Below are 6925 nucleotides of genomic sequence, written 5' to 3' on the forward strand. Positions count from 1 at the left end.
TAGCCAGTCGCTTGAATGGTCAACCGTATTTCATTTATTTATTTTTTTAAATGTTTTGTAGGTTGCACTGTCTTGATATTTTATGATACAGTGGTATAGAAATGCTTTAATAAATAAACAGAGTCAGAGGCAACAATAAAGTATCCAACAATGCTGAACTCAAAGTAGAGAATGGAAGAAATCAACAAGTGAGCCAAATCCTGCTGCAAGAACTGTACACTGCAAACACCCCAGCAAATCTGAATAAGAGGTCAGACAACAAGTGGTCCATGCAGTTACATCTCCTGCTTGATTCTTTTTGATGTCATCCACAAAAAAGAGAGAGAAACATTTTTATCAGTTATTTTTATTTTTAAAAAGTGTTCATATAGACTTTAAAAAGAAACAAACCAAAAGCTTTACCCAGGCAGAAAAAAGAACCCAAGTTACAAAAATAAACTGCAGACCTATCCGTTTGCCTCTTTCCAAACTAACACCCAATGAGCTCCTCTTACAACTGAAGGCATGAAATGAACATCTTAACAGTCTTTAAACATAATGTAACATTTTGGATATGAATAATTAAGTTCTACTAAGTATGGACTTAAAGGATGTAATTCAGTTTTGCTTTATGTTCCTTTAAGAACAATCCACCCAACATTCACTTGTGTAAAATGAGGAAGAAACATAACACCATTTAGGCTGTTCAAAGCCATAAACAATTATAGCCAGAAGTGCCTTTCCCTGGAAGCCTTAAATACAGTGTAATATCAATGAAATTGCCATGACAAATTTTCATAGTTAAAAGTCATGAACTGATGATACTGTAGTAATTTGAGGTAGATCTGTTGGATGAGTAGCAGTGTAGCGACTGTTTAAGAGCAGACATGACTCAAATGATAAGACAGAAGAGTTAGTTGGCTGTGAGTTTAACAGTGGTGGAAGAAACAGCCAGGAATATTTCATTTGCAAGAGGCATCAAAATGAATTGGATTTGCATAAGAGCAAACCTTGCACTGTGGTGCATCTCCTCATTTTCATGGGGGTTGCTCACGAGAGAAATTCACACGATATTGCATCCAGTTTTGGAACAGTCAGCCACAAAACTCAGGGTCTCATTTTCTTCCTCAGCTTATGGCCAAGATTGTGGACTTAAGATAACCTGTATTTTGGAGGCCCAAGAAAGGATTTGTCAAAACAAAAAGAAAAACATGTTATCTGTTCTTTTTCTGGCGTTTTGGCTCCCTGTATTTTTAGACAACTGAATCAAGATGTATACGAGGTGAATTTGTAATTTGTGTGTAAAAATACATATATCTGATCCACTTAACTGAGAATCTAGCTTGTGATGAGTTTGGGGAATACCTATACAGGCTGTCTTCTTAGAAACATATCTGATATGTTACCATTTTATAATTCTGACCCATATGCAAATAAACATGATTGAGGCTATCTAATTGGCAAAATGCAGTAGCTTCTATGCTCAATTTCACTGACCTTAATTCTTATTAATGGGCACTTAGATCTTTTGCACCTCTGTCATTCAGAAGTGGTAACTTCATTTCCGAAAAGTGGCCTATCAATAAACACATTTTGACCTAAGCAACAAGGAAGTCATTTTATACAGATTGATATAGATTGTTGACAACATAATAAGGCAACTCAGCTTGGCACCAAATACAATTATCTGGGTAGGACTGTTAATCCCAAGATGAATAATGCATTATCAAGTCTTGGGGTATAGGGAGAGGAATGTATTTCAAACAGTTTGTGTGTGCAGTTAATAAGGTTCGCACAACATGGTAAACCAAACTGCAGATTGTAGTTAATGAGGGGAAGAGCGTAACCGTGAGTCCTGGTTCAGACAACACACAAAGCCAAACCTTGGCTTAGGTAGGCACAGCATTAACAAGGACTAAGGAGGATCAAAATACCTGCGAGCTCCTCTATGGGAGCCCACATGGTTGCATGTTCTTGCTAACCCAATTTGGCTCACATTGTTGCACAAGCCAGGTCAATAATATTGAAACTGAATGACATTCCCTAAGAACCTGCCCTTTCTTTCCACCGTAATGTACAGAGGTCAGAAACAACATTTTCATTCCCACAATTCCGTATGCGGTTGAATGCACACATACATTCTTGCGGAAGCAGGCTTCTTCACATACTTCAGTGGAATGGGCTATGAACAGGAAGCCCTTGTGGACAGGGTTGCGGTGCAAGCTACCAGGTCCATGAGGATCTCCTGGTTGGGGCCACATGATTACCAAGCTCACGAGGGTGTAATGGCATTATCTGTCTCTCAGATCACTGCTTAGCCCTGGGGTTGTCAACCTGGTCCCTACTGCCCACTAGTGGGTGTTTCAGGATTCTAGGTGGGCGGTAGAGGGTAGTACAGCACAAGCTGAATCCTCCTTCCATTGAGCACTGGTGGGAGGTAAGGAAATTTTACCATCGAGAAAGATGCATTAGTGGGTGGTAGGTATAAAAAGGTTGACTACCTCTTAGCCCAGGCTTCCTCAACCTCGGCCCTCCAGATGTTTTTGGCCTACAACTCCCATGATCCCTAGCTAGCAGGACCAGTGGTCAGGGATAATGGGAATTGTAGTCTCAAAACATCTGGAGGGCCAAGGTTGAGGAAGCCTGACTTAGCCTAAAGGCAACTGACATGAATAAGGTACACTGCTTACTAGCAATGCAATCCTATGTAAATTCCTATTAGGAATGGAAGTAAATTCCAATGAAGGACTTACTGCCAGGTAGGTGTATATCATTAGTATACTGGACTCTTTTATGAAGTGTAAAGAAAACTCAACATATTTAATCTTAAAAAAAAAATATCACTTAAGCTGCAGCAGCCAAATTGACCAGAAATATCCCCCCTTTTATACCAGTGCTTTCAAACATTTAAAGAGTACACAAATATATGCTTTCTGTGGGAAATATCTAATTACAGAATTAGGTTTTCATTTTTACTAGCTTGCGTTTGCTGCAAAGAACACCACTCTGAAAGCGACAGTAAAGAGAATATTAGCATCGGATATTCTTCTGTCGCTGTGGGGTATGGTGTACTGAATTTGGGGAAAAGAGGGGGGATCTTTTAGCTCAGTTTGGGTTAACACCAATAATACTAATGTTACTGATAAAAACCCTCCTAGCTGCACGTGTAGATCACAGATCTTCCCTTAAACCATAAGCACCGGGCCTTCTCTTTGAAGATGCTCACGATGCATTTAAGATATACAATGCCATAAAATCATAAAAATGGAATGCAGAGAATTGCCTTGAGAAACCATTAGCTTTGAAGGAATGTCTAGACAACTGTGTCAACAAATGCAAATAATTTATGCTTCTCCGTTTCTCTCCAATGGATGGCCCCATGCTGAGTGTACACAAACTTAGAAGAAAAAGGCATGTCATAATCATAGGAGCAGGGAGGGTTACGGAATCATACAGAAATTCAAGTTAATCTTGACTAGAACTTCAGAAATTGCTTTCCTGTTGTCAGCCAGAAGAGTGTTGCTTGCCCCTGGTTTCTTTTGGCCTGGGATTAGCATATATGCACGTGAATGGTGAGTAGAATCTGCAGAGCACGGCTCTCGTTCTGACTTCATTCAGTTCAGTGGAGCTTACGTGAGAGTAAGAAACACTTGGCGGCTTGTGCCCACTTCCTCTGAGAAGGTGTGAGGATGGAAGCTCCCGTCTCTCATTGTCTGAACTATTCACTCAATAAAGGGGGGGAAAAATTCAAATGACCCCAAACTTTAGTGCAACCTCTTACACCAAGCAGCCATGTGATTTTGGAATCAATGCTTTTGTCAAATATATTTTAAGGCACTTCAGTAGGTATTTTAAATATATATATGTATATATAAGTATCTATAAAAATAAAATAAATGCCGAAGCAACATTCACATATGCCCATCTTCTGAATTGTCTCTGTGTATGTACAAAATAGTACATATATACATTCATTGGATCTCTTCCACTGTTAAACTTTCACTGGCATCTTGGGCTGCTTTGTTAATTTCAGTGCCTGCAAGCAGTAAAACACAGCATCAGTTTGTTTGCATTGAAAGAAGCAGCAGCAGCAAAGTTAAACAACCCAATGTACTTGAAATAAACTGGTGATAGGTTTCCTAGAGCAGGAGGGAGAGATGCTGGTGTCTCTGGCCAACTCTTCCCTGAGTGTCTTGTGCTGCTAAATTACAAGGGGTGTTTCCCCACTATCTTGCTAGTTTTCTTCTCCTCCACCTTATGCAATAATTCTTTCTTCTGGGATTAGCAAAGATCAAAAAGACTCTAGCTTTTTTCTACAAGTCACCTCACGATGGGCTATAACATACCGTTTCTTCCTTTTCTCTCTCCCTCACACCTGGAGACATGACACTTTCTTATTTCTCTGAAACTGACTGGCAGCAAACCCTACTTCTCTCTCACTCCTGGCAATTCCTAAAGACAAGGAACTGGAATCACACATCTGATAAAATGCGGACGATGAAGGGTGGTAACTTTTAAGAAGCCATCTGTTGCAGATTTCCTGGGAGAGAAAAAATCCTAGGTTATCCTTTCCTGTTAAGAAAACTTTAGAGTGGCACCATTGCATTTCCTAGAGGAGAAAGATGGCAGCATTGGGCATTCAAGGCAGGCCACAGAGTTCCTGTTTGGACACTTAGAAAAGAAGAGCATAAGAACTTAAGAAGAGCCTGCTGGAACAACATCTAGTCCAGCATTCTGTTCTCACAGTGGCCATCCAGATGCCCGTGGAAAACCTGCAAGCAGGACCTGAGCACAAGAGCACTCTACCTTCTTGTGGCTTCCAGCAGCTGGTATTCAGAAGCATTACTGCCTATGACCATGGAGTTCCAAGCACAGCCATCAAGGCTAGTAGCCACTGATAAGCCACCTTCTCCTAAATCCTTTTCCAAAGCTGGGAGCCCTCACTGCCTCTTATCGGAGTGAATTCCATGGTTTAACTGTGTGTTGCATTGCTTTGCTGCCCCTTTCTTGAAGAAGCCTCTGGCACTGTCAAATGCCTTGCGATAAGACTCCTGTTGGCTTTATAGTAGTGAGATCTGGTACCGTAGTAGTTCTGACAGTACTGAAAGGTCTCAGTAGCTCTCCATATTTGGTTGACCCAGTTTCAGGCCTAATTCCAGTGTTTGTTGGTCTGTTTTCTTTTTTTTAAAAAAATCATATGAGAAATTGCACTCATGTAAATTATGTGCACATATATGTAACGTGAGTGTTGTTGTCAGGTTCCTTCAATGTTAAAACTCATTTACTGGGTGCTGAAAAGTTCCCAACAGCTTGTGAACCATGATATGGGTATTCGTCTTATATTTAAACATCTTTAAAAAACAGCAAGACAGGTTATTGAGAAAGCATTACCAAAACAGATCGAACACAGTCCACAATGCTCTCATAAAAAGTGCACTATTTGTTTCTTAAATTTGAGAATTAGGGTTAATTGTATTCAATACATTACGAATGAAGACACATATATTTGCATCATTGTTTGGGAAAATGAGATCTTTGGTGTGTGGAGGCTTCTACGGTACTACTTGCCGGAATAGAAACGCCCTCTTGTTGACGAACCTCTAAATATTTAAATTCTACTTCATGAAGAAATCAAATGTTGGTATCATAATTAAGGAAGGATGTCACTGTAGAGCTGAGTACAATGACTGGATAACAGTTTTCCACCAGGAAAGAAATGCCAAAGTGAAGCCAAGGAGTTGATAGAAAATAAACATCAAGGTGAAGTTGACATGTTTACTTTCAAAGCAGGAGACCATTATCCAGGCACAACATCAAAATCTATTGTAATTATTGCTACTGAACCAAGAATGAACTTCCCTGATTTACAAAAATAATAATATTGTCATGTAATTAGAATAATATTCTTGGAAAAATAACCTACAAGACCAGAAGAAGAACAGTGGTATGGCAAAATGACAAATGATCAAAATAAATCTGTCAAGCAATATAGCCTGGTTAATTAAAACTAACAAAAAGAGAGACCTGACTTTGGATGCATCTTGGATGAAAAAGGCAAATGCCCTACTAGATTTGGGGGAAATAAAACCACCCACAACAGGGCCTTTTAAGACTTTACTGGGCACACATAAGAAAGAAAGAAAGAAAGAAAGAAAGAAAGAAAGAAAGAAAGAAAGAAAGAAAGAAAGAAAGAAAGAAAGAAAGAGTCGCAATTTCCTGTCTTTGGAATTTTCTAAATGTTTTTCCTTCAATGTTTATGATATCTAGGAAGGATGAGCAGATACTTTATTGTACAGAGAACCTCACCAAAGCAATTGTACAAGGACAAAATGTGGTACGGTGCTTCAGATGCAGTGAGCATCTCTGGGTATGCCTGCAGGTCCTATTTACTGATGTGCTTTTTCCGTGCAAAATGATTGCCAGAAGTCCACACAAAGCACACATTCAGCCCAGCCTAATCTCCTTGCCTGCAGATTGGTATGATCATGGAGTGGCTCTGCCAGCACCTGAACAGCAATGGACACAAAAGTTCTCTAATCTTATCTCTCTCTCTCCCTAGATCTATCATAATGAACTGTGCTTCTGGCCACAATTCCTTACCTTTTGTCTAGAAATCATCCAAGACTTTATTGTTGGTACCAACACGCTACCGAGGAGAATCTGAGCCGGGTGATAGATAAGTAAAGGGACTGAGATTAAGGATAGGTGTTCGTAGCCTTCAAATACTATCTTCAGCATTGGTATTCCTGTGGACAGAAAGACAGCTAAATTTAGGACTGCTTTGATTGATGTATTTTCTTTGCCGGGGATCACAGGAAAGCATTATACTTTTTGTAACATTTCACTAAGATTTCAAAAAAGAAAACAAACGAAAAAAGATAGTTCAGAAGACACAGATGTAGTAGGAGGCAGAAAAACTAATTCTGCAGTGAAGAAAAGCCCCTTT

The 6925-nt window shown here is 39.6% G+C and overlaps 1 long non-coding RNA gene across 1 annotated transcript; it reads right to left on the reverse strand.

Moving 5' to 3' along the window:
* Window positions 1-330: 330 nt before the first annotated feature.
* Window positions 331-6875, reverse strand: LOC309362479. The gene is made up of 2 exons (XR_014164971.1): window positions 6580-6875; window positions 331-4015 (listed from the first exon to the last, which is right to left on the reverse strand). It is a non-coding gene; the product is annotated as an uncharacterized lncRNA (long non-coding RNA).
* Between the last annotated feature and the right edge of the window lie 50 nt (window positions 6876-6925).

The sequence above is a fragment of the Podarcis melisellensis genome (assembly GCF_964234715.1).
Source record: "Podarcis melisellensis genome assembly, contig: HAP1_SCAFFOLD_410, whole genome shotgun sequence".
Taxonomy (NCBI): domain Eukaryota; kingdom Metazoa; phylum Chordata; class Lepidosauria; order Squamata; family Lacertidae; genus Podarcis; species Podarcis melisellensis.